Source organism: Oncorhynchus mykiss, chromosome 27, assembly GCF_057628025.1.
Source record: "Oncorhynchus mykiss isolate SJ-2025 chromosome 27, ASM5762802v1, whole genome shotgun sequence".
NCBI classification, from domain to species: Eukaryota; Metazoa; Chordata; class Actinopteri; order Salmoniformes; family Salmonidae; genus Oncorhynchus; species Oncorhynchus mykiss.
Genome location: NC_143048.1, coordinates 11,186,045 through 11,191,519, shown reverse-complemented (window position 1 = coordinate 11,191,519; position 5,475 = coordinate 11,186,045).

Sequence of the window (5,475 nt, the reverse complement as noted above, 5' to 3'; positions counted from 1 at the left end):
GGTCAGGGGGAGGGAGCAGGGATACAGAGGAAGGAGGGAGGGAGGGAGGGAGGGAGGGAGGGAGGGAGGGAGGGAGGGAGGGAGGGAGGGAGGGAGGGAGGGAGGGAGGGAGGGAGGGGCAGGCTAGATTTCCTCATTAGTTCAATTCAATTAAATTTAAGGGCTTTCTTGGCATGGGAAACACATTTTTACATTGCCAAAGCAAGTGAAATAGATAATAAACAAAAGTGAAATAAACAATAAATAATTCACAGGAAACAAACTCACAAAAAAGTTCCTAAAGAATAAAGACATTTCAAATGTCATATTATGTACAAATAGTTAAAGTACAAAAGGGAAAATAAATAAACATAAATATGGGTTGTATGTTTGTTCTTCACTGGTTGCCCTTCTCTTGTGACAACAGGTCACAAATCTTGCTGCTGTGATGGCACACTGTGGTATTTCACCCAGTAGATATGGAAGTTTATCAAAATTGGGTTTGTTTTCAAATTCTTTGTGGATCTGTGTAACCTGAGGGAAATATGTATCTCTAATATGGTCATACATTTGGCAGTTTAGGAAGTGCAGCTCAGTTTTCACCTCATTTTGTGGGCAGTGTGCAGATAGCCTGTCTTTTCTTGAGAGACAGGTCTGTGTACGGTGGCCTTTTCAATAGCAAGGCTATGCTCACTGAGTCTGTACATAGTCAAAGCTTTCCTTAAGTTTGGGTCGGGTATTCTGCCACTGTGTACTCTCTGTTTAGGGCCAAATAGCATTCTAGTTTGCTCTGTTTTTTGTTGTTGATTCTTTCCAATGTGTGAAGTAATTATCTTTTTGTTTTCTCATGATTTAGTTGGGTCTAATTGTGTTGCTGTTCTGTGGCTCTGTTGGGTCTGTTTGTGTTTGTGAACAGAGCCCTCCCAGCACTCTGTTGAAAGGAATCATCTGTGTTGATGTTGTCTTTCCCCTTTCCACATCTCCTCCCCGCACCTCTCTGATTCAGACGGGTTGGGATAAATGCGGAAGGCACATTTCAGTTGAAGGCATTCAGTTGTACAACTGACTAGGTATCCCCCTTTCCTTTCCTTCTCCTCCTAGTGTATTTGTGTCACTCTCTCACCAAGGGAACTTCTAACAGCAGGACGTTCAATCAGCATTCTCTCTCTCTCTCTCTCTCTCTCTCTCTCTCTCTCTCTCTCTCTCTCTCTCTCTCTCTCTCTCTCTCTCTCTCTCTCTCTCTCTCTCTCTCTCTCTCTCTCTCTCTCTCTCTCTCTCTCTCTCTCTCTCTCTCTCTCTCTCTCTCTCTCTCTCTCTCTCTCTCTCTCTCTCTCTCTCTCTCTCTCTCTCTCTCTCTCTCTCTCTCTCTCTCTCTCTCTCTCTCTCTCTCTCTCTCTCTCGTCACGGGAAACACATGTTTACATTGCCAAAGCAAGTGAACTAGATAATAAACAAAAGTGAAATAAACGATACAAATTTACAGTTAACATTTACACTCACAAAAGTGAGTCTTTCTCTCTCTGATCTCATTTCTCTTGGTTCCAAGTCTTGTCAATCACGCTGGCTGCCTCCCTCTTTTAGCCGTGCTGTCATACATCAGGGGGGGAACGGATGCTTTCTTCCTCCCCCCATACCTCTCTCTTTTCCCTCCCTCTCTCTTTCTCTAATGGTATTATTATAGGTGGGCTGACAAGATAAGAGAGATAAGACCGGACAAAATAAACTTGTGAGATTACTTTTAATGAGAGAGAGATTTACAGGGAAGATAATGACTGGCTTCGGGTAATCTGTGAACAAATCTGTGAAATTCAGTACATTCAAGTAGTGGAAAAGGCCCATTGTATAGTTGTATTGTGACGTGAACAACTATTGACCAAATTGTATTGTCAAAGTGGGTAGCGATAAAAGCTGGGTTTGAGCCTGGTGAGTGAAGGGTGAAGGGCTGCACCCCTCTTCCCCTCCCCGGCGTAAAAGGACCCTAGCAGAACAAACATTCCATATCAGATTGGAGAGTGAGTGAGTGGGGGTCTGGCTGGGTTGGGGGGGCACAGTGCTTGACAGACCAATACTGCCCTGCACCACCATCACGATGAGAGCAGACAGACAGACACAAATACCTTTACATTCCACCCCACTGTTTACTGTAAACACAGGGGGGTTTGGGGGGGGGGGGGGGGGGGGGGGGGGGGTATTTGATGGCATATAGACTGTCCCTCCCTCCCTCCATCCCTAATTCCCTCCCTACCTCATACCCCAGGCCTTATGTAAGTCTACCTGGCTGAGACAGCCAGCTACCACAGGGACCACAGTCTACAGTAGCCTGGTTAAACCAGACAGAATGCTGTGGTCACCAATGTTTCAATTCAAATCAAATCACATTTTATTTGTCACCTGCGCCGAATACAACAGGTAACCATGAAATCCTTACTTACAAGCCCTTAACCAACAATGCAGTTCAATAAATAGAGTTAAGAAAATAATTACCTAATAAACTAAAGTTAAAATTTAAATAAAAAAAATTGAAATAATGAGGCTATATACAGGGGGTACCAGTACCTAGTCAATGTGCGGGGGTACAGGTAAGTCGAGGGAATTTGTACATGTAAGTAGGGGTAAAGTGACTATGCATAGATAACAAACAGCGAGTAGCAGCAGTTTAAAAACAAAGGGGGGGGGGAATCAATGTAAATAGTTTGGGTGGCCATTTGATTAATTGTTCAGCAGTCTTATGGCTTGGGGGTAGAAGCCATGTGGTAGCAGAGAGAACAGGAGCCTTTTGGTAGCAGGAGCCTTTTGGTCCTAGACTTGGCTCTCCGGTACCGCTTTCCGTGCAGCAGCAGAGAGAACAGGAGCCTTTTGGTCCTAGACTTGGCTCTCCGGTACCGCTTTCCGTGCAGCAGCAGAGAGAACAGGAGCCTTTTGGTCCTAGACTTGGCTCTCCGGTACCGCTTTCCGTGCAGTAGCAGAGAGAACAGGAGCCTTTTGGTCCTAGACTTGGCTCTCCGGTACCGCTTTCCGTGCAGTAGCAGAGAGAACAGGAGCCTTTTGGTCCTAGACTTGGCTCTCCGGTACCGCTTTCCGTGCAGTAGCAGAGAGAACAGGAGCCTTTTGGTCCTAAACTTGGCTCTCCGGCACCGCTTTCCGTGCAGCAGCAGAGAGAACAGGATCCTTTTGGTCCTAAACTTGGCTCTCCGGTACCGCTTTCCGTGCAGTAGCAGAGAGAACAGGAGCCTTTTGGTCCTAGACTTGGCTCTCCGGTACCGCTTTCCGTGCAGTAGCAGAGAGAACAGGAGCCTTTTGGTCCTAAACTTGGCTCTCCGGTACCGCTTTCCGTGCAGTAGCAGAGAGAACAGGAGCCTTTTGGTCCTAGACTTGGCTCTCCGGTACCGCTTTCCGTGCAGTAGCAGAGAGAACAGGAGCCTTTTGGTCCTAGACTTGGCTCTCCGGTACCGCTTTCCGTGCAGTAGCAGAGAGAACAGGAGCCTTTTGGTCCTAGACTTGGCTCTCCGGTACCGCTTTCCGTGCAGTAGCAGAGAGAACAGGAGCCTTTTGGTCCTAAACTTGGCTCTCCGGCACCGCTTTCCGTGCAGCAGCAGAGAGAACAGGATCCTTTTGGTCCTAAACTTGGCTCTCCGGTACCGCTTTCCGTGCAGTAGCAGAGAGAACAGGAGCCTTTTGGTCCTAGACTTGGCTCTCCGGTACCGCTTTCCGTGCAGTAGCAGAGAGAACAGGAGCCTTTTGGTCCTAAACTTGGCTCTCCGGTACCGCTTTCCGTGCAGTAGCAGAGAGAACAGGAGCCTTTTGGTCCTAGACTTGGCTCTCCGGTACCGCTTTCCGTGCAGTAGCAGAGAGAACAGGAGCCTTTTGGTCCTAGACTTGGCTCTCCGGTACCGCTTTCCGTGCAGTAGCAGAGAGAACAGGAGCCTTTTGGTCCTAGACTTGGCTCTCCGGTACCGCTTTCCGTGCAGTAGCAGAGAGAACAGTCTATGACTTGGGTGACTGGAGTCTATGACAATTTTTGGGGCCTTCCTCTGACACAGGTCTCTGAACTCCTCCCTATAGGCTGTCTCATCGTTGTTGGTGATCAGGCCTACTACCACCGTTGTGTTGTCAGAAAACTTAATGATGGTGTTGGAGTCGTGCTTGGCCACACAGTCGTGGATGAACAGGGAGTACAGGAGGGGACTAAGCATGCACCCCTGAGGGGCCACTGTGTTGAGGATCAGCATGGCAGATGTGTTGTTGCCTACCCTTACCACCTGGGGGCAGCCCGTCAGGAAGTCCAGGATCCAGGTGTAGAGGGAGGTGTTTAGTCCCAGGGTCCTTAGCTTAGTGATGAGCTTTGTGGGCACTATGGTGTTTAACGCTGAGCTGTAGTCAATGAACAGCATTCTCACATACGTATTCCTTTTGTACAGGTGGGAAAGGGCAGTGTGGAGTGTGATTGAGATTGCGTCATCTGAGGATCTGTTGGTATGCGAATTGGAGTGGGTCTAGGGTTTCCGGGATGATGGTGCTGATGTGAGCCATGACCAGCCTTTCAAAGCACATCATAGCTTCCGACTTGAGTGCTACGGGCGGTTGTTATTTAGGCAGGTTACCTTCGCTTTCATGGACACAGGGACTATGATGGTCTGCTTGAAACATGTAGGTATTACAGACTCAGACAGGGACAGGTTGAAAATGTCAGTGAAGACACTTGCCAATTGGTCAGCGCATCCTCGGAGTACGCGTCCTGGTAATCCGTCTGGCCCAGTGGCCTTGTGAATGTTGACCTGTTTAAAGGTCTTACTCACATCGGCTGCGAAGAGCGTGATCACACAGATGTCCGGAACAGCTGGTGCTCTCATGCATGCTTCAGTGTTAAAGCAGCATTCAGACTGCTTTAACCAGGCTAGATCTACAGGGGTGAGAAGGAAGAGAACTCCCAACAACTCCTATCCTGTCAATGTGTGTTAATTGAATATCTGGATAAATTATGGCAAATACATTAACTTCACCGATACTTAACATTGTATTAGTGGGCTGGTAATGAGCAAAATCCACTTGCCATCCTCCAAACAATGCCTCTCACTCCCTGAGTCTCTGGGCCAAGAGCAGCTGTTTCTTTCAGTGTTTTCATAATGAATACATATGATTGAGCTCCTGGGGTGACGTCAGCCATGTTGCACCACTCAACACTTGTAAATGTCGGACATGATTAGTGGGACGAACCAGGGGAGTATACAGACTTTGTTGTGCTCTGCCTATCTACAACAAGTGTTTGTTATTGTACTTGAATCCCTAACCGTCTAACACTCTAGTCTGCTGTGAAGAGTGGCTAATGACGCGTGACGAAATGAACTCACGGATGTTTGTGGTTCGTGGTTCAGCTCTGGACCTCACCGGGCTGCTGAAGAAAGGGCTCTTTGGATGTAAAACTGAGATCCCTGATAGCGAAGTTAAGTATTGCGCAATCAAGTAGTAGTGACACAAAAGCAGGAAGTCAGAGAGACA